Below are 25,878 nucleotides of genomic sequence, written 5' to 3'. Positions count from 1 at the left end.
TTACTGGACTACAAAGTTCATTAACTCTGCTTCAAGAGTCAGGAAGACTTCCTGGGGGTGCAGTCTCCATTCCTCATTGAGATTAAGTGATCACTTTTCTCCCACTTGCTCTTCTGATGGCTTTGTTAGCCTGGCATGCAAATGTGGTTTACATTGCCTTTGGTCAACGGAACGACATTCCTTTGTCTGGAAAAAAACTGGTTATCAGCTCTCCTTGACATGTCTGGTTTAAACACATTAGCCATAATTCCAGTATATCTGTATAAACCTTTGTGGATTGATTCATACATACATCACCCAAGAATATAATGATCACTGAATTAATAGTCTTCCAATGACCTATTACATGGCACCTTTTAGAGACAGATATAACAACAGGGAGTTGGGGTACACAGAGCTGGTCAGGCCAACAGAAACTCTCTGCTAGATACCAGGGAGCCCCTGGCCTTCTGGTATAGGGATGCTCTCAGAATCACAAACTCCCTGCCACTAGCAGCCTCCCTTTGCAGAATAATTTGCAGTATTGTTGCTATAGTGCTCAATTGTGCCGTTTGAGTAAAGACTACAAGATCAGATTAAATAGTAAATCCTTAGTCTTCTTTCTAAAGTTCAAAGGGTTGCTTCCATTCTCATTGACTATGGGAGGAGCAGGATCAGACTCATAGGGCTTTTTCCTAATGCACCAAGTAAGGGCCAAATCCTGCTTTCCTGGCTCTCCGAAGTACTTCCACTGAAGTCATTGGGACTGAAAACTGCAGGGCAATGAGCCGTCTACAAAGAGGCCCTTACCGACTGATCCCCTCAGTCAGTACATGAATAGCCAGCTCTGTTAGTTGCGAGAACTGTGATGGGGCTTATTAGGCAAATAGGGGAAACGGCTGAACACACTAATCCTGGCCATCAGTTTCATTCTTTCTTTTCTGGTTTTGTTAAAAGCAATTGCTTAATCATAATGTTTAAGGCCATTAATCAAAACCAGAGTTTGTATGAACACCCTGCTAAATTACAGCCAAGCTTGGCACTACTAAAAGCTCACCAGTGGCAGGCAAATGGCTCTAATGTGAAGTGAGTCATTTAAAAGGTACGTATCCCTTTAATATCCTGAGTTAGTCATTCCTAAAGATAGGAGGGCAGGTAGTACTATCACATTCATTAACAGGAGTCTTTAACTGTACTTCAGTAACAGTATTATTACAGGAGATGTTTCTGGAGTAGAAATAACTGTGCACTGCATCTCTCACATACAAATATTTTACTTTGCATTAACACTATGAACCTACTTCTGTTGTCTGATCCTTAATCAAATTCAATATATACTTTGAAGGAGACAGATGAGTTTAATTTAGTATCAACTTTTCTCTCTTCCCACTATAGAAATAAAATGAAGCAGAAGAGAAAAATCAAAATAAAGGTGAGATACAAAAGCAGTTAAAGCACTGTGGTTTGTGTATTGCACTGCACCATTATATGAGAGTATTAAGGATGCAGTTAATGCAGGTATGTCATTTAAAAAATGTTGAAGTAGGCAAAATACACCCAATAGGTCCAATTTTCCAAATGCAGATACTTTAATAGGACAATAAGATCTTGTAATAGGATGCTCAGACTGGCACTTAAGTGCATACAATGGGAATAGCTATGCTTACCTATTGATCTGATGCAGGATTCAAGTGTCCTAGTAACATGTGCACAGTGAAAACAAAGCTCCCATGCTCATATGTCACAGAGAAGACAGAGGCTAGAGCTGAGGAAATAACTCATAACCAAGGACTTATTCCAGAAACCTAGCGTCCTTTTCTGTTGCACATTGTCTGGGAGCCATTAACGACTTTCTCCCGTTTGTCCTTTATTCAAACTCGGTCACAATGACAAAATAATTTTCTGCGCATGAGCACTTTGTGACTACTCCGAAGGATCCGAAATGTAAGACTTGCGGTTCTTTTTGACAGGTTTCAGAGTAACAGCCGTGTTAGTCTGTATTCGCAAAAAGAAAAGGAGTACTTGTGGCACCTTAGAGACTAACCAATTTATTTGAGCATGAGCTTTCGTGAACTACAGCTCACTTCATCGGATGCATACCGTGGAAACTGCAGCAGACTTTATATACACACAGAAAATATGAAACAATACCTCCACTGTCCTGCTGGTAATAGCTTATCTAAAGTGATCATCAGGTTGGGCCATTTCCAGCACAAATCCAGGTTTTCTCACCCTCCGCCCCCCCACACAAATTCACTCTCCTGCTGGTGATAGCCCATCCAAAGTGACAACTCTTTACACAATGTGCATGATAATCATAGAATATCAGGGTTGGAAGGGACCCCAGAAGGTCATCTAGTCCAACCCCCTGCTCAAAGCAGGACCAATTCCCAGTTAAATAATCAAGTTGGGCCATTTCCTGCACAAATCCAGGTTCTCTCACCCCCCTCCCAAAAACCACATACACAAACTCACTCTCCTGCTGGTAATAGCTCATCCAAAGTGACCACTCTCCCTACAACTTGCATGATAATCAAGGTGGGCCATTTCCAGCACAAATCCAGGTTTTCTCACCCCCCCCCACCCCCATATACACACAAACTCACTCTCCAACTTGGAGAGTGGTCAGTTTGGATGAGCTATTACCAGCAGGAGAGTGAGTTTGTGTGTGTATGGGGGTTGGGGGTGTGTGTGTGTGTGAGAAAACCTGGATTTGTGCTGGAAATGGCCCAACCTGATGATCACTTTAGATAAGCTATTACCAGCAGGCCAGTGGGGTGGGAGGAGGTATTGGTTCATATTCTCTGTGTGTATATAAAGTCTGCTGCAGTTTCCACGGTATGCATCCCATGAAGTGAGCTGTAGCTCAGGAAAGCTCATGCTCAAATAAATTGGTTAGTCTCTAAGGTGCCACAAGTCCTCCGGTTCTCTTTGAGTGACTGCATAGGTCACGTGGCTTTGTTTCGGCCCCCCCCCGGTAGCCCAGAACGCCTAGGAAAAGAGGGCTGGGGGTAAGGGCGTGTGAAGAGGGCAGGGCGCGTGGCGGCCGGGGGCAGCTGGGCGCGCGCCACCCCGCCGCGCGCGCGCGCGCCACTTTCCCGGACTTCTCGCTACTTCCTGCCCTGCCAGGCACAGCAGCGGGCAGGGAGAGACCGACCGGCTCCTGCTGTAGGAGGCGCCGCCCACACCCCGGGCCGCCAGCGCCCCCCGCGGCTCCCTTGCACAGAGGGGCGGGCCCGACGGCGCCCGGCGCCCTCCCCCCGGCCCGCAGTTGGTCCGCTCCCGGAGCCAATAGGCCGTCGCGCCTTGGCTGGGGGCTCGGGGGCAGAGACCAGCGCGGAGCTTGCGCCGCGGCAGCGCGGGGCGCCGCATGCGGCAGTGTCAGTGACCGCGCGGAGAGCGCCGCTCCGGCCAGCCCAGCCCAGCCCTGCCTCCCTCCGCTGCCAAGTTCGGTCTCCCCGCGGGTCCCAGGGCGGCTGCCGCTGCCTCCCTCCCTCCCGCCCCGCCCGCCCCGCTGCCCGGAGCCGGCGGCTCGTTTCCTCTTTCGCTCCTCGCTCGCCCCGCTGCCCGTCGCCTTTCTCTCTTCGCAGCCCGAAGCGGAGCCGCCGCTCCCGGGACCGCGGCCGCCGCCGAGCCGCAGCGAGCGCTTCACTTCGCGCGGGTCCGGCCTGGGAGCGTCCCACCCCGGCAGCCGGAGCGCGGCGAGCCCAGCCCAGCCCCAGGACCCGGTAAGGGCGGTGAGCGGCGCCTGTGCCCCCTCGGCGCGCTGCTGGGGGGACCCCCCTTCGCTTTGATGCGTTGTTTTCTCTTCTCCCCCTGTGAGCCACCCTCTCCCCCCCACGTTACCCTTCCCCCGGCGGGTGGGGGGTGAGGTAATCGGCTCCTCTCCTAGCCTTGGGAATAGGGGAAATGTAACCAGGCGGCAGGCAGGCAGGGTTCTGCAGCGATTGAGCTCCCCTTTCATACGGCCGGCGATTTTCAAATAAGTTCGGGTTTAAAACCCGCAGCTCGATGCAGTCGGTGCCAGCTGTCAGTGGGGTGCGTGCGTGCATCTTTTGATCGTGTTCCCCCACCGGGGAAGCCGATACAAGGTGGGGTGGGTGGGGACGATGGGTCTTTAGAGATCGTCCCAGACCTTTCTCATTTCCTCCAGGGTTCCAGGCAGCAGAGTTTTTAGTCTCTCCTTCTCGTTTGGTCTGTGACCTTAGCAGTTAGGGAGACCCGCCTTTCCAGTAGCTTCCTAACAACGTTGTGGTATTTTGTTAAGTCTAGTAGATCATGATTCGTGGTGAGTTCAACAAAATGTATCATTCTTTCCTTATTAACTACGACAGTCTTCTCCTCCTCTCCAGCCGTGTTTGTATGGTGCAGATTTACTATTTAATTCCTTGGATTTCACAGTTAACCCACTACTCTGATTGTGGGGGTGTGAAATGAGATGTGCTGCTTTTTTCTCTGCCTGACTACAGGTATGCGTGCGTGTGTGTGTATATATATATATATATATATATATATATATATATATATTTGTGTGTATGTGTCTGGGTATGTGGGTGTGCATGTGGATTGTCTAATTTAGCAGAAAAATATGATGATTAAAGTTAAGCAGAGACCCCAGGGTTCACAGTAATGGTGGTTAATCTTTTACCAGTCAGACTTATAAATGCATAAGCATTACACTGTGATTAAACAAACTATTTAAAAACGGAACTTCCTACTCGCCATACTCTAGAGAATGTCCTTCCAGAAAATCTTTGTGTTCTTTACTGGTGTCTTCAAGAGATCGCTCAGAAAAACAAAAGCCAGGCTGGCTGGTGAGAGAGACCCTAGATCTGAACAGTTACCTATTTACACTTTAGTGGGTTCTTTGCTGAAAAGGGTTTTGTCGATTTTAAATTAGCATTAGAGTTGTCATTTGCTTAATGATCTGTAGAAAGAGAGTGAGTATTTGAGGTTATTATGAAATGTTGAGATTTACAAGAAATTATATGTAAAATGGCACACTTACATTTTTACCAATGAATTTCCGTACAAATAACCCTTTCCTGAGTGAAAGTTATGTAATGCAGTGTTGTCTGAAATGGAACCTTTTTGTCTTCAAATACTGTATATGCTCATTGTGCTGTTTAGTCACTACTAGATGTTTGGGTTTTTTTTAAAAAATGGGGACTTTATCACATCCAGGAATGTTTACAAGTAAACTTTGTCATGAGATCATAAGTATAATGTACCTAGCTGCAAAAAGAAACTCTATGACTATATTTCTTATAATAGGGAGAGAAGGGGATGGAGACTGAGAATGTGCACACTCGTTTTCCTCCTCTTAATATTAAGGGTATTTTCCAGTGGCTCTGAGCCATTCCTTGTAATTCTGCCTCAAAACCTCCTATCGCTAAAATGCAGCTCCAGCAAGACCATGGAGAGTTTCAGTAAACTGTTATGATAAAACTGTCTTGCATACTCATGCCAACACTGCTTTGGTGCTTCCTGCTGTCATTGGCAAGTAAAGCTGTGGGAACAATTAATCTGCTATGACTTTGAAATGCCCTGCCCACTCTCCTTTGGGAACAGCTTTGACCATCTGATGCTGAGTAGAACCACAAGCACATTGCTGTGACTTCTGAATGTTCTCTTTCTTACAATAGGCTCCTTGGTGCATGTGAACAACTGAATGTTAGATATCCTCTAATTCAGGAGTTCTCAAACTTTGGGTCAGGATCCCGAAGTGGGTCGTAAGCCCTTTCTAATGGGGTTACCAGAGGTGGCGTTAGACTTGCTGGGGCCTGGGGCTGAAGGCAAAGCCCAAACCTCATCACCTTGGGGCGAAAGCCCAAGCCTCACCACCTGAGGCCAAAGTCAAAGCCGGAGGGCTTCAGCCTGGGTAGCCCGGCTCAGGTTGTAGGCCCCCCACCTGGGTATGAAGGCCTTGGACTTTGACTTTGGCTCCTGCGCCCTGGGTTCTTCTCCCCCCCCCCCCCCCCCAAGCTGGTGGGGCTTGGGTGGACTCAAACTTTGGTCCCCCCTCCTCAGGTCATATAGTAAACTTTTTTTTGTTAGAAAGGGGTTGCAGTGCAATGAAGTTTGAGGACTCCTGCTCTGATCTAGTGCAACATGTGGAAACTTCTGATCATCCAAGCAGCTCTTTCCTTGTGGTAGACTGCAGGGTACCATTGTTCTGAATTAATAATACAGATTACTTTGTGGTCCAAATTATGTTAAAGTTGGGGTATGACAGTTTCGTTTTGTTTTTTTTGTTTGTTTGTTTTTGCAGGGGGACACATGGGCCACTGGCTAGAAATGGTAACGTTCTAAAAAACTGACAATGCATCCATTGTTTGGATTTGAGTGGGGCAGAAATGCTAGTAATTCAAGCAGATTGTTATCCTGCTTAGCTTTCTGGGTTGTAGATTTTTCTTAATGTTATAGTGATGAGAGGCTGTATTTCTAATGCGTCAATGTATGTGTGCATGCGTGCAGAATGTGCTGATGTTGGGGATGTTGCCTTTCTAAGTATCTGTTGATCATTTCTTAAAACCTGACTTTAGGTCAGATTCAGCAACTAAAACAGTCTGTCTTCCACTGATTGCAAGAGTAGCCAATGTTTTTAAATCTGTATTCAGCCCTCGGTTTCTAGTATTAAACAAAATGTTTTGATTTAGGATCAGTTTCTCTTGACGGTAGTCTATATCAGAAAATATATACTGAAGTTGGGCTGCATAGAGAAGAAACAGAGCTTAACTCATGTTAATTTCTGTTGGCAAGAGGTAATTTTAACTTATCTCCAGTCATGTTGACTGTATTAATGAAGTAACATGCTGCATTGGGTGTCTATGCAATAGGTTCTGTCACTGTAGGATTTCAGTTTGCAGAGCTGTTAGTTTTAACCTTAATGAGCGTAAAATGTTTTAAATATCTGAAATTCCAATTGCTACAATAACGTGCTGCCATTCTGAAGTTGAACAAATGTATAAGCGTATTTTATCTTCACTTTGCCAGTCTATTGCTGAACAAAAGCTTTCACAAGCTTGTGGTTGTGTGATAGCACTATAAACCAACACATTGTCTCCCAGCCAATATGTCTTCTGCCTGTTGTCGTCTTCTGCTTCACAGTATAATAGCAAAGTATCTGTATATTCGTAAACAAAATATTGAAGTCAAGTATCTGCCTGCCTCCTGAATTTACAGCTGAAAGAATAAATGCTGAAATGATTCTTCTGGAAATCTTGTGTGTCTCTGGGAGTTCAGTATTCCATTACTTTTTAACCAGGAGATTTTGTTGGTTCAAATATACAATAAAAGTGCATTCCTTTGTGCTTGAGTACTTCAGTGATGCTATAAGGTACAAGTTTGAGGCTGAATTGATTTTAACAATCTGAAATGTGCTGTAATTCCCTTGGAGTGCACTGGCTGAGGTATGCCATTGCTATTAAAGTGTTATTTATAACTCATAAGGTGACTAGTAAGACCTATGTGTGTGTGTGTTTTTTTTTTTTTAAAGCATCTGAATTACAAACATGGAAGAAACCACAAATGCTACTCTCTCTCTCCCCCCATCCCCCCCAATATACACAGCTCTTCCTTGTCCTTTTTGTGTCTGATCCGTTCACGATCAAGCAGGAACCAAGTAGTTCAATTAATTCTTACTACTAGTTCACATTAGACAAAGTGTGCTTCGCTCTGAATCAGACACATTTTTGGATGATCAAACTTCCTGAGAGAGGCAGTCTACTTGAAAACTAGTCAACACAGAAACATGAAGTAAGGGCTTGGGTACACTTGTGAGTTACAGCGCAATAAAGGAGCCCCGGGCACACCAGCTCACTACCTGCCCACACTGGCAAGTCATGTAGAAGCGGTCTGACTCTATGGCTACAGCGCTGCTGGTACTCCACCTCAGTGAGTGGAATAACGTTTGCTGCGCTCCTCCTGGAGCGCCAGGGTGAACGAGGTGTTGCTTTACTGCACTCTGATCAGCCTCCAGAAATGTCCCATAATCCGCTTAAGTCAAGTGGCCACTCTTGTCATTGCTGTGAAATTGGCTGCAGGAATGCGGAAATGCCCTTTCAAAGCTCCATGTTGGGGAAGCGGGCTGTTGATCAGCTCCTAGAAAAAGCAAACATTTACTGTTTGCTTTGAGTGAGTGAGAGAGAGGTAGGGGGAGAGGGGTCTGAACTTACAAGACAGCATGCTGACACAGTCTTAGCACCCCAAAAACCCACTCTTCCCCCCCATACACACAACACTCTCCCTGTCACACTCCACCCCACCCCAATTTGAAAAGAACGTTGCAGTCACTTGCATGCTGGGATAGGTGCCCATAATGCAGCGCTCCCAGTGCTGCTGCAAATGTGGTCACGCCAGTGCGCTGTCAGCTGTCAATGTGGACAGACTGCAGTGCTTTCCCTACTGCGCTCTGCGAAGGCTGGTTTCACTCACAGCGCTCTACATCTGCAAGTGTAGCCATGCCCTTAATGTAGCCTGAGCTACTACACTTGCCTTTAAGGCCCTCTGCAGGTTTTACAAAAGCATTTTTTAAAAAGAGGGTTTTCTTGCCCCTGTTGCAGCATATTCGTACAGACAGCAGAGCAAATTGACTGACTGCCCTGGTGTAGTCACGTAACTGAATGGGCATGCAGTAAACAAACCAGGAAAAAATAGTTTTCTCTAATATTTCAGTGATAGTAATATGGACATCTTCAGAAAGAAGACTTTAAAATTGATGGTGTCCCTTTTAAGTATCCCGTAATGTTGTTAGAAAACATTTAGATGGTGCATTTATATGGAGACTTTGAGGGAGGTTGAATATTAGAAGTATGAAGTGAGCTTGACAGTGTGAGATGACCTGACAAATTTGCCATTTTTAAGGGCTAAAGGTCATGAAGTTGGTTGAGAAGTCAGACTGATTTTTGTTGTTTTGGACCATGTTTCTGTTGTAACAAATTAACTAGTGTACTGATCATCTTGTAAAGGTGTTTGTTTTACTTTCCCAGGCACAAGCATGTGGGTGTATGCAATCTACTACCCGAAAAGAAAGCAAGGAACACTTTATTGTGAATGTCTTTGTGTGTTTAGTTCTAGTGATTAAGTTGTAGGCTGTTGTAATTTATTGAAAACACAAACATTACTCTTGACAGAGATTGATGGTGTAGGTCAGGCTTGAGTTAAGGAAATGTATCTTGTTGTTGGCTGGAAGTTGACAAGTGTCTTGTGCTAAGTCATTATAGAACTGGCAGTGGTGTGGGTGGCAGGGAGAAAAAAGAATGCCTTCTGGGGGCACAAAGCCAAGTCTGTGTGGGTGTATTATGAGCCTTCCTTTCCGTGTTTTTAATTCGCCTCAACACTGAGCAGACGAGCACATCGGTACAGAATGGACGCCTTTGTTGCTCTGTAGTTTCAAGATTTTTTTCAGTTCTGTAAAGTGTATTGTGAATGGAATTCCTCTACTCTTGGCTCTGTGCCCATTGTGTAGGGGGAGGAAAGCTTGTAGTTGTATTGCCGATTGTCTGATCCTGGCTCGGAGGGCGTCACTTGCTTTCTCCTGTTTTGATTGGGTGTTCAGCAGTAAATAATCTTTCCCAAAACTTACTGCATTGCATTTCTTAGAACAAAAGTCATCTGATGGTGTGGCAAAATGATCTGTTTTTAAAAGGTTAGAGCATGACTTATGAAACTTGAGTGTTTGGTAGGTTTTTATGTGTGGGTTTATAACCACTAGCACTTACTTAATTATTAAACTATTGTAGAATTTAGAAAAGGGTCCAATTGTGATTTATTAATATTTTAATTAAGGGAAATAGCAATATCTGTAATGTGTATTAGATTATATTGCAAAAACTTGTCTTTTCACTGAGAGAGGATTCCTTAGCAGCAGTGAACTTTGGTGTGAATTCTAGAAGGTGGAGAGGAAGGGGGAGGAGAAATGAGATAAGCATGGAAATAGGTTTAATAGATAGTAGAATGCAATTGGTGATTAGACACCAATTGGTTGGTGGTTTTTTTTTCTCTTTTGGGTTGGGATTTATTGCACTTATTGTATGTCCCTAAGGGCTTTCTTAGAAACTAATGATCTTTGTGCAATAGATGGCACAGAAAGTACTCGGATTGAACCCAGTTTTTCTCTCTCCTTCCTCTTCCCCCCCCCCCCAGGATAACCATAACAACGTAACATAAAATGAGTGTTTCAAATGCAGATATTTTCTAAATTGCTGCCTTGTGATTAATCTCTGTAATACAGTCAGAACCTTTTAAGTGAACATTTTAACACATGCCAGTGCTAAGGATGCTGATGTTTCCTACCCATCCTTGTGGGATGCTTTTATTGGTGCCACTGGCAGTAAAGCACAGTAAGTATGAGTAAATGATTCAGCTTTTCATTGATGGGACCTTAAAATCTCTCTGCAGACACCAAGAGATCTGATATCCACACTGCAGGGATTATAGTGGCATATCTATTCTTCCATTGATCTGTTTGCGTCTAGACCCAGGATTAGCTGGGCATAGCTATGGCACTTACACCCCTGAGCAGTGTAACTATATTGACCTAACTTTTAAGTGTAGACCAGGCCTAATTCTCCTTTGACTTACATAGATGTAAATTGCGAGTAACTCCACTGAAGTCAATTAAGGGCTTGTCTACACTACAGCTGGGATCGACACTGCAGCAATCGATCCACAGGGAGTCAGTTTAATGGGCCTAGTGAAGACCCGCTAAATCGACCGCTGATGACTCCGATAATCCACCAGATTGAGAAGAGGAAGGGGAGTCGACGGGAGAGCATCTCCCGTTGACACAGCGTAGTGTGGACCCTGCAGTAAGTAGATCTAAGCTACATCCATTTGAGTTATGCTATTCTCATAACTCAAATTATGTAGCTTAAATCAACTTTCCCCTTTAGTGTAGACAAGGCTACAGACTAGGGACTGAATGGCTAGGCAGCAGTTCTGCAGAAAAGGACCTAGGGGTTACAGCGGACGAGAAGCTGGATATGAGGCAACAAGGGCACGCTGTTGACAAGAAGGCCAATGGCATTTTGGGCTGTATAAGTAGGGCCATTGCCAGCAGATCGAGGGACGTGATTGTTCCTCTCTATTCGACATTGGTGAGGCCTCATCTGGCGTACTGTGTCCAGTTTTGGGCCCCACACTACAAGAAGGATGTGGAAAAATTGGAGAGAGTCCAGCGAAGGGCAACAAAAATGATTAGGGGGCTGGAGCACATGACTTATGAGGAGAGGCTGAGGGAACTGGGATTGTTTAGTCTGCAGAAGAGAAGAATGAGGGGGGATTTGATAACTGCTTTCAACTACCTGAAAGGGGGTTCCAAAAAGGATGACTCTAGACTGTTCTCAGTGGTAGCAGATGGCAGAGCAAGGAGTAATGGTCTCAAGTTGCAGTGGGGGAAGTTTCGATTGGATATTAGGAAAAACTTTTTCACTAGGAGGGTGGTGAAATACTGGAATGGGTTACCTAGGGAGGTGGTAGAAACTCCTTCCTTAGAAGTTTTTAAGGTCAGGTTTGACAAAGTCCTGGCTGGGGTGCTTTAGTTGGAGATTGTCCTGCTTTGAGCAGGTGGTTGGACTAGATGGCCTCCTGAGGTCCCTTCCAACCCTGATATTCTATGATTCTAAGGCCTGAGGTACACTTATGCAGTTGAGAGGAGTATTATGCCTAAGGTGTGTTTTTTGTTTTTTTTTTAAATTTAAAGTGTCTGGATTGCCTTTAGGAAATTGATTTCCACTGAAGTGCTTGGTAGGTGGATTTTTGTTGTTTTTGCAGGAGATTAGGGATGTGTTTTGTTTTTTTTCTCCCTAGGATGAAAAACTAAATAGACTATAGGAGTTTCACCTCTTTTCCCCCACCTCCCTTCGAAACACAAGCATGAAGAATCCTGTTAACCACAGCGTCAAACAGCTTCTCGATAAGGCAAGTCCTAGGCCGGTTGGTGTTTTTCAAATCTGTGTAAAACTTTGCTGACTTAGGGTACATCTTCACTACCCACCGGCTCGGCTGGTAGTGATCGATCTATTGGGGATCGACGCCTGTACTCCACCTCGGCAGGAGCCGCCACCAGTTGTCACGCTGCCATGAGGATGGCCAGGTAACTCGAACTAAGATACTTCGACTTCAGCTATGTGAACCCCCCCCCCCCCCCCAGTGTAGCCCAGGCCTTAGGGTCTAATCCTGTTTCATTCGGAGTTGATGGGCCCGAAAGAGAATAGGAGCAAGTCTTTAGAGCTACCTGTTGACTTTACTATGACGCAAGAAGATTTCTAATTCACAGATCTTTGTTTTCTGCACTCAGATCTGATCTTTGAAACATGCATTGTGAGTGAGAGAAAATAGTGCTCCTTCTGGAGAATGTTGGTTTATGTTACAGTGTTGTAAATTTCAGCCTTTTTTTAGAGATTAGTCTTAATTACTAAGGGACGTTTTTCCTCTCAGACTATACACTAAATGAGAGCAAACTGTTCTTAGCATATTAAAGAAAAGTATGTAATTTAGACTCCTTTCCATTAGGATATAATCTTTACTTTACTTTCCCAATGCTGCATATTCTCCTTAAATGAGGCCCTGATTCTGCAGTCTGATCTGTACGGGCAGAAGAACCCCTGTGCTCCTGTGGAGCCCAGTTGACTTCAGTGGGACTATTCATTAGGAGTAAGGGTCTGCCTTCATAGATCAGATTGCAGAATCAACTCATTGCTATTCACAGAGTGAACTTCATTGCAAAGCTCTGCCTTTGTCACTGAAAACTGATTCCCAAGTTTCTCTTTGTCCCTGAGCAGCCGCGAGAGGGGGTTTGCATGGAAGCAGATTGACTGGGACTCAGGCCTGGCAAGGTAGAAATGATGCTTGTTGGTCAAGGGAATGCTCTAAAAGAGCAGGCTGAAGGAGCACCTACACCAGTCATGGAGGATATACATCCATCTTTTGTCAAAGTGGTTTGTCTCCTGGGAGTTTTATTGCATCCATGCTCTTCCTGCCCTCCAGCAGCAGTGGCTGCAACTGTTCCTCACTGGTCGACTTTGACTTTCATCTGTGCCTGTGTTCCCTCCAGGCTGGGCGAGTATGGCATGTATTGCTTAGGTTTATCCTTTTAACATCCAGGTGGGTCCTGTGTTGGTCCGAAGGCACTTTCTCACTTTGAGTGAGACCGGCTGCTGTGAGCTCATCACACAAGTGCCCACTACTCAGTCAGACCTTTGCACTGATGCACAGCTGGGGACAGTTCATGGTGCTAGTGATTATCTTTAGAAGTCTGAATGATCTAGGTGCTGATCCTCAGAGAGACCATCTCTCATCCTCACTGGTTATAGATCACTGAGATCACTTTCATTCATAGGATTGAACACTCTGGCTAGCAGCATAACACCTTCAGTTGAGGATTTCTTAGCATGGGAATTTGCTCACCCATAGTAGCATGCCAGAGCCTGAGTCTGGGGAGCTTCAAAGCCTGTTATGGGGTCCATTTATTTTGTTCTGTGTTTGGGTGATTTAGCTGAGATTTAGCGTTGTTTCCATTTTTGTTTTTTGCTTGTATTTAGTTGCTTGGTGCCTGGTCTGTTGTTGGGTCTTCTAAGATTAGCTAGTTGCAGTTCTAGCTTCCTGCCTTGTGATGGGGAGAGGCTATTAATAACGGAAGTCCTTACCTGCCATACATATAAGGGCTATAAAAGGAATAGCATTTCCTGAGCAAACTTAAAATTCTTCTTCCTTCCTAGATATTACTGTGCATGTATGAAAGCCCCAGATTATTTAATATCAATATTGCGGTAGCTACTAGGAGCCAGCCAGGTGAGTGCCCCAAAAATGTGAGCCAGGGTGGTTTTTAAAATATTACAAGGCATATAGCTGTGCATTTCACTCATGGGTTTCTCTATTCCGTTTGTCCACTTAAACCCTGATCTTGCAAACACTTGATAATCCAATTGAAATAGTGGGAATACTCTTGTTCTTAAAATTAAGCATGTGCTTAAGTGTTGGCAGGATAGGGCATCATAGCTTATAAGGTCCATGTTTTCTTGTATGCTAGTACTATACCCTGCAAAATGCCCCCAACCCTATATTGATTGAGGCCTCTGGGTGTTATAATATACATATTAAATGATAAATAGTTGACAGCAAGCACCGGTGCGTCCAGGTTAAAGACGACAAGAGGCTGTGTTGACCATGGTACAAGAAAAACAATGCTTTCAGCAACATATAGGATGTCATGATACAGAATTTCTAGGATTAAGGCAGCCTCCTTCTATCCCCTTCCACTCTTTGTCCCCATGACTGCTGCATCTAAGAGTAAGCCTACACCAAGCAGCAGGTGTAAATTCCAGCTCTGTGCTTTCTCTGATCGAGCTAGCGTGCTAAAAGTAGAAGCATAGCTGTGACAGCATGAGTGGTAGGAGGGGCTAGCTGCTCAAAGTATGTACCTGGGGTCTCAGCTGGGATCTAACTCAAGACAACTAGCCCTGCCCACTGCCGGTGCTGCCATGGCTGTGCTTCTGTTTTTAGCTCTCATTGGACTAGCACAGATGCGTCTCCTCGAGCTGGAATTTACACCTGGCTCTGGTGTAGACGTACCCTTAAGGTTCAAGACAGCAGGCTCTGTGTTTGAGCTTCAGGGGAGGTGGTGTTGCAGTATGAGAGTAGGGTTGCCACCTTTCTAATTGCTGGTAACCGGATCCCCCAAGGTTCCACCCCGTCGCTTGCTTGATCATCTCAAGGAACCTGCTTGAAGGTAGGAGGCATCCCCTGCTGAGCAGGGACTGATGTGGGTTCGTGACCCGGTGCCTGGCCCAGCCCTGTGGTAACTGGACTTTTGGTTTTGGTGCCATTTAGGGTAGCCAGGTCCCCTTTTTGACTGGACTTTCTAGTTGAAAACTGGGCATCTGGCACCCCTAAATGGCTCCCGGACATAAAAGCCAAAAACCAGACCTTCCAAGTAAAGCCTGGACAGATGGCAACCTTTATATGAGAGGCAACAGGTTAAGGGTCCTAAATAGAAGGGTGGGAATTCTGTAGAGGGGTCAGATTAGTCTACTTCACACACTTGGCGCTCTACTAGATAAGAGTGATGAAGGCATCCTTGCTCCTTCCCCAGCTGGTCCAGTGGTGTTTCCTCTCCCTTAGTTCCTTGCCTTGCCCACAGACCATAAGTCAGAGAAGGAAGCTTGCACAGGGAGGAGTGGGGTGATGGGAAGGGACAGCTGTTGCAACTGCCAGAAGAGGAGCAAGTATAGCCGATGCCACTTCTGCTCGTCAGAGGGCTGGTGGCTGAGCAGCAGCCTAATCCCAACATCCTCTTTCTTCCCTCAGATTCATATTCTTTCCTCATCCCAGGCTGTTGGACCCTCTTGCCCCCAACATCTGTTCAGACTGTCTTGACTCCCCAAATCAGTCACCGATGCCCTTTATCAACCTCTTATGCTGTGATCTCAGAGACAGAGATTGAGAGGGAAGTTGCTTTAATCTTAAATGTGCATGTAAACAGGACCCCGTGTGCGTGCTCTGCAGGATCATGGAACAGCATTCTGTGGCATGAGCTCCTAAATTCCACAATGTTTGTTCTTCACAAAATATCCCACATTCCCATTCCTCCCAAGCCTCCGCACAAACAAAGGAGTGGCTTCCCACCGAAAATGCTCAATGATGTAAAATTCATGTCTCTTTATTTTTAACTTATGCATGCAATATATAACCATTTTTTGCTGTTCCCTAGGTAGCTTGGTTTGTAGGCTTTGTTATCTAGTCACCCAAGTCAAACCTCTTTCTCCACCTCACCCCCATTTATGCTGAGGAACTGGGAGCTTGTAGCTAGCTTCAGTGTCTCATCTCCCTAGCTCCCCAGGCCAGTAGTGCTGTTCTCCAGGCAGCTCAGCTTGCCAGTTTGCACATCTGGCTCCTCCCTGTTCCCTGGCTGCAAACTGGACTCCAGCTGTGGTTCCCCAAATCCCTGCTGCCTGATTCCATGGAACAATGCAAAGAGTGTGCATGGTACTCCAATGAATTACTTCTTGTGGGGTGTGCAGGAAGCAAGAGGCAGCTGCAGGCAGGTCCCAAGAGGGGAGAGCTGTTGTGAAATAGCAAAATTCCACAGTTAAGAAGCTGAGATTCATGGCATCTTGGGGGGGAAAACTTTATTTTCCATGGTTATGAAATTGCAGAGTCAATTGCAAACTTTTCTTTAAAATTCCAGTTTAAGAGCAGGCAGACACAAGTACATCAAGTACTTGTCCATTTTCAAGATCTTCTCTGCAACCATAAACGTTAGAATCCTAATTCTTTATTATTATTTTAAGATGCGATTCTGTGTCAAGTGACTACTTATGTGGCAAATTCCATGGCTGGGAAATCCACTGGGCTGTTTTTATGGCCCCTCCATATATAGGGCAGCATGGGCATGAGGGCAAAGTTAAGGTTTTTCGATGTACTTAACTCTGCAATCCCATATATTACACTTTTTTTGTAATATGTCAAAAGTTCAAGCTCTTCAAACTATTGTGTGTTCTATTATGTTTGTTTATTGATGCATATTTACAACCTTAACTCCAGTCTAACAAAGGACTTGTTTTTTCCTGTGGATGTATTTGATGAATTGTACTGCAGTTAATGCAACCCCTGCCCTCTCAGAAAAAGCCTTTATAGTGCGTCCAAACACATAGTGTATAGCTTTAATTGCTAGCATCCTGTGCAGCAGGGAAGCGCAACAGAAAGAGGCTGAAAAGAGGAAGAGAAGGATAAACTTCCTGAACAATGAACGTGTAATGATATAATTGTGTTAATCTTATTGGAAAGAGTTTATCATTAAAAGAGGAAATGCAGTAAATATAACTGGCACTGTTCCATCCCATACCGCCTTTCTCTCTTTTTACTCTAACCCAATAGTTTGTGCCCAGTCAGGCCAAACAATATGTGGCATTTGTCAATCGCCTCTTCAGTTCAGGAAGGAAAAAAATTAATTTCATATGACTATTATCTCATGATGACACTTGAAGGCCTGCAAAATTAGATTTAATATGCTTGGTCATAGTGGAGAATTAGACTTTCCATGCTTCTTTCTTTCTCTTGTAAACAGGGTCTTGTGGGTCTCATACAGTATGTGATCTTATTGCTTAAATGTTGGGATTAATCACATAACCTCAAATTACCATTTTTTTGGCAGTAGATAAGTAAAGTTAGCTCAGCAAATTTTTAACAGGGTAATTAACAATCGGAACAACTTACTGAGGGTTGTGTGGTTTCTCCATCACTGGCAATTATTTTAAAATCACAATTGCAAGTTTATCTAAAAGATGTGCTCTAGTTCAATCAGGAATAAATTAAGGAAAGTCCTGTGGTGTGTGTTATACAGGTCAGACTCACTAGATGGTCACAATGGTCCCTCCTGGCCTTATCTACGAATATTGGCTTAGCACTTCTTTACTGATGTTGTACTGAGGAAGTCGTCTTACCCATAGTTTAAATTACTTAAATTTGTACTGCAGCTTAACGTGATCTGTTGTTGTTTTCTATAGAACCCAAGATCATGCTGGATGTTTACAAGGTCCTTGCTTGTGTAAAATGGGCTGGAAGTTTCATATATACAATAGGAACTAAATTGGTCACCGAAGATGCCTAGACAGCAAGCTTCTGCAAAATGGGACATTGTAGTGCATTTGTCCTCAGTGAGAAATTATTGACCAATTTATAAAAAGCATCCATTTAGGAAGAAGTAGTCAAGTACCTAATATAACATAAAAGTGCAATTCAGCCTTGCTGTAAGAGGGCCAAAACTCCATTAAAGTCAATAGTTGCATCTGCATGCACCAAAATGAATCTGGCCCAGATTAGGCCCTTCTGTAGAAGTCTTGCATATTTTTATTTTCTTGTGAATTTGGCAAGGATAATTGATTTTTGTTTTGTTTGTATTGTGGTAGTGCATTAAGGTAGTGTCAGTCAAGGCTCCATTGCACTAGACAGACTTCTGACAGTTTTTATAGTGTGTCTGTTAAGCCCTTGAGGAAAAAATGTCCAATAAATAAACAGACTTTTGATAATGCTGTGAATCTGGCTGTTTGGAGATGAACAGTAACTATTCATCTTGAGTGTTGTCATCCACGATTTAGATTCAGGCTTGTCAGATGTACATAAACTATAAAAAAATATTTCTGTATCCTAAACAAAACAGACATAAAACACACACGGGTACAATGTACCATGTCAATGTATCTTGGAGTAGTTCTTTAAAATTCCAGTTTAAGAGCAGGTGGTATATTAGATGACCTAATAGATACTGTCTGACTAGTACGATCCTGTATCTGTCTGTGGAATGGATGAAGGAAGAGGCTTCTGCCCATGCAGTAATATATAAAAGTGCAACAACACATTAAATCATTAGGCATTGTCAATTTAAAAAAATAAAAAGGCAGAGGAGTAAGATCCCAACTTCCTTACGTAGAGAAGGATCTAAAAGGGGAAGCTGTGTTTTGAGAGCTTGTGTAAGCGCCCAGTGAATAGCATATAGTAGCATATTTTCAGGATCTTCTAGTTTGTAGTTTGCTGCCCCTGGCTTGTTTCACGTTTTGCTTACTGGAGCGACACCTTACAGTGCCAAAATCTTTTTCTTTTTCTTAAATTGCTTTTGCTGGTGATTTAGCATTATGCTTTCTTTCTCTAGCTTTCCACTTGCAGGGAGATGAGCCTGTCTGCGTTCAGCTTCACCGCTGCAGATTAAACTTCTCAAATGCTATCAGTTTTGCTTAGCAAGCAGGTGGCGGGTGTGACGATGCTCCCCATAAGACTTTATGGAAATATGCTTATGAATGTATATATGACATAACTAGAATGTTTGTTTTATGCTACATATGCCATGTAACGTATCTCTGTAAAGGTTATGATCTACTGAATCTGTTAGTCCTAGTTGTATGCATGTGTCATTTTTGTATTCAGAGTTATGAATATTGGCTATGTACTGGCTTGAATTTTAAGTAGCCTTTGTAAAGCATTTGTTCAGCTTCTTGAGAAAAGAGTGTGCAAATTAAATACCCAGTCAAGAAGTACTTCAGGGACAATGGATCTTGGAATGCTCCAATCCACATAAGAAGTCTACCTGAGGATGTTCAAGGTAGCATGTGACCCATGGCTGCTACCTGTAAAAAACTGAGTCATGCATGGACATGTGACTTGCCCATGTGATTCCGAAACTCCATCTTGGAGCTGGACTTTACATAGGAGAGAGGAGGGGATTTCCACCCAGAAGAGAGTCTATTTAAGCCCATGGGAGACCCCTCCATTTTGTCTTCAGCTGGCTACGGAGATATCCTTGGAGGTGGAGAGGCTATCTGAAAGGAACAAAGGACAGTAACTACAGGGGGTGTGAGTGATTGCTGGTCCCAGACTAGAAGGAGACTAATCTGTAAAAGAAAGCTTACTGGAATTCCTCCTCTAAGGGTGAGGTTTTTACCTGTATTTAGTTTTATTACTGTACTAGACTTAGACTTGTGTGTTTTATTTTATTTTGCTTGGTAATTCATTTTCTGTCTGTAACTACTTGGAACCACTTGAATCCTACTTTCTGTATTTAATAAAATCACTTTTTACTTATTAACCTAGAGTATGTATTAATACCTGGGGGCGCAAACAGCTGTGCATATCTCTCTATCAGTGTTATAGAGGATGAACAATTTATGAGTTTATCCTGTATAAGCTTTATACAGGATAAAATGCATTTATTTAAGTTTAGACCCCATTGGAAGTTGAGCATCTAAGTGTCAAAGACAGGAACACTTCCTAAGTTGCTTTCAGTTAGTCTGAAGCTTTGGGGCATGTGGCTCAGACCCTGGGTCTGTGTTGGAGCAGACTGGCATGTCTGGCTCAGCAAGACAGGGTACTGGAGTCCCAAGCTGTCAGGGAAAGCAGGGGAAGTAGCAGTCTTGGCATATTTGGTGGCCAAAGGGGTTTCTGTGATCTCACCCGTCACAGCGGGTGCCTGTAATACACTTCATGTTGCAAAGGTTAATGATGGAATGCTTTGTATGCAGATGACAGAAGGAGAAAAACTGAAGATGAGGAATTGGCCATTGATGGACACATCTGTGTTCTGACTGAAAACACAGACTATTCTAAAGCATGAGAAAACAAAGTAGCATGGGAATCCGTCCATTTATTCAGCGGGTGTAAGTGGTCTTCCAAATTAACCACCAAAATCTGTAAGGAATGTCTTGGATCCATCTCCATAGCTAATGCCTAATATCATTGGTGTTCTGCAACTCACTGAATTGGTGTTTTCCCTCATGCTTTGTCTATCTTCCGGATAGCTCTTACATGACCCAGTGGTTAGGCTATTAGCCTGGGACTCAACGGGACCAGGATTCAGTTGCTTGCTTCACCACAGACTTCCTGTGTGATCTTGGGCAAGTCACTTGGTGTCTCTGTGCCTCAGTTCCAGGTCTGTAAAGTGGGGTAATAGTACCTTCCAAGGGAGCTGAGCAGATAAATACACTAGGAAGACTCAGATGCTCAGATACTATGGTAATCAGGGCCTCAATAAATAGAAAATGTGGCATGTTACTGTCCAGACCGGAGGAAGGAAGGATTAATGGCTCCTGCTGCTCAACCCCTCCATGTAGTACTGACTCCGCTGCATGCGTGCATGGCGGGGGGGGGGGGGGAGGCTGTGGAGTATTAACTGCTCTTTATGACATTATCATTGGGGTTTATCATTATCATTATCATTATGACATTGGGGTAGAGCACATTTCTGAATGGAAATGGACTTGGGGTGAAAGCTCTTGAGCGGGGTAGGGCAAACTGGCCACAACTTATCGCTTCTCCCTCTTTCCCACTCCCACCCCCCTAAATTGGTAGAACTTGTGGGGGGAAAAACCCTGAGTGGCTTCTCAGCTCCTCTGGAGCTTTACATGTAGGGTTAGCATGTCAGCATTTATTGCAGGGAGCATGAATCTCTTTACCGGCTGCTTGATGCTGACCTTGTGAATTACACCTCACATGGGCTCACATGGCCCTATTGCCCAATAGGCCCATGATAGATTGTGGATGTAGCAATTTTAAGGGCACTCTTTTAAAGAGGAGAGTTGGGGGAAATGTCGTGAGGGGAAGTTGGGCCAGCAGAGGGATCTAGAGGAGCAGGTGACTGGCTAGCATGTATTGAACAGATGCAGTGTGTCGTCTGGCCTAGGGGACGAGTGTGAGTATAGTGTAAATGCTTGGATAGCAGTGTGCACAGGAGTGGAGTACTGGAAGGAGAGAGAGGCGCTAGAGGAGCTGTAGAACTGGCCAAGGAAAGTGCCATGTTAAAAAAGAAAAGGTGATCACATGGTAGGAGAGTTGCAGCTCTTTGATATCTGGAGTGTTCCTGACATGACCACAAAAATAGAGAAGGGAGTACCTCGTTCTCAGGGCTTAGAGTACTTGTTTGCATTCAAGAAGAGCAACATGTGGGATGCCAGCAGATCCCAATCAAAATAAGAACTGTAAGTGAGCAAGCTTTGCTAGATGAGAACATAGACACAGCCTCTGCTTTATAATGTCTGAAGGAAGCTTGCTGGCATGTACAGCACTTTTGAAAGAAGATGAGCTAGTGAGAAACTTGACTGTAAAGGTAGCGTTAATAACCGTACTGATTTGCCCTAATGCTGTTTGACTGTTAAAGCTGAACTTTCAAGACATGAGTAAGTGTCTTCTTAATGCCTACTACTCCTATTGATTTGAGAATATTCTCAGCAAAGGGAAAATGAATAAACATTGGAGCAGTGCAGGGTGAAGCAGTAGCTGTTAATGAGGAAAAAAGAGCTAAGTACATTTCAAGCTCCATCATTTTGAGAGGCGTGTTCTATAAGAATAATAGCCATGAATAGAAATGAAGAAACATGGATGGAACAGCTTCAGAGTACATAATAAAATGCTGCAGGTAACAGCAGTGAGTGAGTACAATCTCTCGCAAATCCTAGTACCTTAAAAGGGATGCTTAACCCCTTATATAGAAACAACAGAATTGAAGCACAAATATACATTGTGCTTAACCCTGGCTGTGTTGAAAACCCCATGTGGCTGTTATGGAGTGTTCAGGGTTATGGGTGGTACATACGAAAACTCAGTTCAAATCAGGTCCATATTCAGGACACTCCTTCCCCAAAGTCAGGGTTGTCTGTATAACTTACAAGCAGTAGGCTAGCAACTTCTGCTCCAGTTTCCTTCTGATAGTTGGCTCTCACTGAGGATAAAAGCCTGCTATTTCTTTATGGTTAAAGGAGTTACTCTTTCAGCTCAAGTGGTAGGGACTTGGACTTTTAATGCTGAAGACCTTGGATTCTGTGTGTTAGATAGAATTACTAGTTAACAGGCATTTTAGAATTTAAAGGGATCATTTGGATATGTTCAGGTTGAGTAATGTGTGTGACTTGAGATGCAGTGGTTGCATTCATCCAGCCCTATATAGCAAAGTGTGATAGGAGCTACATCAAGGGGTCATTCATAATGTACTGCCTTCTTTCCTTTGGTCTGTCAAAACAGCCTCTTAATAGGTATAACACTAAAAATGATTTTGTAGAACCATCAGATTGGTAACTTGTAATCTACCATTTGCCTTGATACTAGTATCTAATCCAACAACAACCCTTTCTTGTCCAGCCTCCAAAAATTGATTTATCATCCTTTAATTCTGCCTTGTAATTAAATTTCTGCCATAAGCTGGTTCTGCTAATTCAGTTATACCTCCCTTTTCATTGACAATAGATTTAATGGTTCATGCTAAATATACAGACTAACTTCATAGAATCTCAGGGTTGGAAGGGACCCCTGAAGGTCATCTAGTCCAACCCCCTGCTCGAAGCAGGACCAATTCCCAGTTAAATCATCCCAGCCAGGGCTTTGTCAAGCCTGACCTTAAAAACCTCTAAGGAAGGAGATTCTACCACCTCCCTAGGTAACGCATTCCAGTGTTTCACCACCCTCTTAATGAAAAAGTTTTTCCTAATATCCAATCTAAACCTCCCCCACTACAACTTGAGACCATTACTCCTCGTTCTGTCATCTGCTACCATTGAGAACAGTCTAGAGCCATCCTCTTTGGAACCCCCTTTCAGGTAGTTGAAAGCAGTTATCAAATCCCCCCTCATTCTTCTCTTCTGCAGGCTAAACAATCCCAGCTCCCTCAGCCTCTCCTCATAAGTCATGTGTTCCAGACCCCTAATCGTTTTTGTTGCCCTTCACTGGACTCTCTCCAATTTCTCCACATCCTTCTTGTAGTGTGGGGCCCAAAACTGGACACAGTACTCCAGATGAGGCCTCACCAATGTCAAATAGAGGGGAAGGATCACATCCCTCGATCTGCTCGCTATGCCCCTACTTATACATCCCAAAATGCCATTGGCCTTCTTGGCAACAAGGGCACACTGCTGACTCATATCCAGCTTCTCGTCCACTGTCACCCCTAGGTCCTTTTCCGCAGAACTGCTGCCTAGCCATTCGGTCCCTAGTCTGTAGCTGTGCATTAGGTTCTTCCGTCCTAAGTGCAGGACCCTGCACTTATCCTTATTGAACCTCATCAGATTTCTTTTGGCCCAATCCTCCAATTTGTCTAGGCCCTTCTGTATCCTATCCCTCCCCTCCAGCGTATCTACCACTCCTCCCAGTTTAGTATCATCCGCAAATTTGCTGAGAGTGCAATCCACACCATCCTCCAGATCATTTATGAAGATATTGAACAAAACCGGCCCCAGGACCGACCCTTGGGGCACTCCACTTGATACTGGCTGCCAACTAGACATGGAGCCATTGATCACTACCCGTTGAGCCCAACAATCTAGCCAGCTTTCTACCCACCTTATAGTGCATTCATCCAGCCCATACTTCCTTAACTTGCTGACAAGAATACTGTGGGAGACCGTGTCAAAAGCTTTGCTAAAGTCAAGAAACAATACATCCACTGCTTTCCCTTCATCCACAGAACCAGTAATCTCATCATAAAAGGCGATTAGATTAGTCAGGCATGACCTTCCCTTGGTGAATCCATGCCGGCTGTTCCTGATCACTTTCCTCTCATGCAAGTGCTTCAGGATTGATTCTTTGAGGACCTGCTCCATGATTTTTCCAGAGACTGAGGTGAGGCTGACTGGCCTGTAGTTCCCAGGATCCTCCTTCTTCCCTTTTTTAAAGATTGGCACTACATTAGCCTTTTTCCAGTCATCCGGGACTTCCCCGGTTCGCCACGAGTTTTCAAAGATAATGGCCAATGGCTCTGCAATCACAGCCGCCAATTCCTTTAGCACTCTCGGATGCAACTCGTCCGGCCCCATGGACTTGTGCACGTCCAGCTTTTCTAAATAGTCCCTAACCACCTCTATCTCCACAGAGGGCTGGCCATCTCTTCCCCATTTTGTGATGCCCAGCGCAGCAGTCTAGGAGCTGACCTTGTTAGTGAAAACAGAGGCAAAAAAAGCATTTAGTACATTAGCTTTTTCCACATCCTCTGTCACTAGGTTGCCTCCCTCATTCAGTAAGGGGCCCACACTTTCCTTGGCTTTCTTCTTGTTGCCAACATACCTGAAGAAACCCTTCTTTGTTACTCTTAACATCTCTGGCTAGCTGCAGCTCCAGGTGCGATTTGGCCCTCCTGATATCATTCCTACATGCCCGAGCAATATTTTTATACTCTCCCTAGTCATATGTCCAACCTTCCACTTCTTGTAAGCTTTTTTATGTTTAAGATCCGCTAGGATTTCACCATTAAGCCAAGCTGGTCGCCTGCCATATTTACTATTCTTTCAACTCATTGGGATGGTTTGTCCCTGTAACCTCAACAGGGATTCCTTGAAATACAGCCAGCTCTCCTGGACTCCTTTCCCCTTCAAGTTAGTCCCCCAGGGGATCCTGGCCGTCCGTTCCCTGAGGGAGTCGGGCTAAACTAGGCTTTTTAGGATTGGAATCAGGACTTCTGATTTTAGGAAACAATATCCAGTACTTCTCCTGAAGACCCTTTTAAAATGAAGAAGAAATACACACGCACCCCATATATTTAAATGATTGTGTGTATTCTAATCCAGAAGGTGGACATAGCTTTTAATTCAAAGTTGCTAATTAAGTGGTCAAATACAGTATTCTGTAACTTACGCTATTACAGTAAGTGGGGGAGGAAGGATAGTTCTATGGCAAAAGCACATGACTAAGAGTCAGATGAGCTGTTTTGGTTTCCTCCTCTACCACTGACTTTGGGTCTTTGGGAAGGTAATTTAAGGCCTGATTTAACTCCCACTTGAAGTCATTCTATTGAGTTTAGTGGGGGCTTTATTTGATTTATAAACTCACCTGGCCCTCTGACTGAAAAATGGAAATAAATACTTGCTGCCACAGGGGTGGTGAGGCTAAATTAATTATCTGAGGGTTTTATTCTGCCACCCCTCATTGTAGTATCTGAGCACCTTCTATGTAAAATCTATAGTAATAGCAAAGTTCCTAGTGGACTTCCTGGAATCTTTTAATACTACTTTTTCTGGGTAAAAAAACTCTGTATTAATGTTTGTAAAGAGCTTTAGGATCCTTGCCTGGCAGGCTCTGCAGAGATACAAACTAATAGTAGTCTCTGTTCTGTTGAAGTAAGATAACGGATTGTAAGAGAAGCCATTTCTAACCTTCTTTTATAATGTCATTAATGGCTCCAGAAAACGAAACTGGTGTCCGTGTAGTTTGGTTGCCTTTCTTTTACTCCTAGATCTGGACAAATAATATTTGGAGGTTCAAGACCGATGCTTGCATGTTGGGATTTTTCTTTGAGCTAAAATTGACTCGTTCTTTCTGAAGAACGTATAACAGCATCAAGCAGGGAGGATGGTACAAGTGGACTTCGAAGGCCAGTAGAATTGATTTTTCATGCACAATAAGAGAAATTTACATACTGATCAATTCCCTAGC

The 25,878-nt window shown here is 44.1% G+C and overlaps 1 protein-coding gene across 2 annotated transcripts in view; it reads left to right on the top strand.

Annotated features, from left to right (window-relative positions):
- Positions 1–3,282: 3,282 nt before the first annotated feature.
- HPCAL1 (hippocalcin like 1) overlaps positions 3,283–25,878 on the top strand; it is a 106,396-nt gene continuing 83,800 nt past the window's right edge. For both annotated transcript variants that reach the window (XM_073336025.2, XM_073336026.2), the window contains exon 1: positions 3,283–3,707. The gene's annotated coding sequence lies outside the window, so the exon portion shown is untranslated. The remainder of the gene's footprint in view (positions 3,708–25,878) is intronic.

The sequence above is a fragment of the Lepidochelys kempii genome, chromosome 3 (genome assembly GCF_965140285.1).
Source record: "Lepidochelys kempii isolate rLepKem1 chromosome 3, rLepKem1.hap1, whole genome shotgun sequence".
Lineage (NCBI taxonomy): Eukaryota > Metazoa > Chordata > Testudines > Cheloniidae > Lepidochelys > Lepidochelys kempii.
Note: the sequence above shows the minus strand (reverse complement) of the source record. Positions and strands in the feature narration are given on the sequence as shown.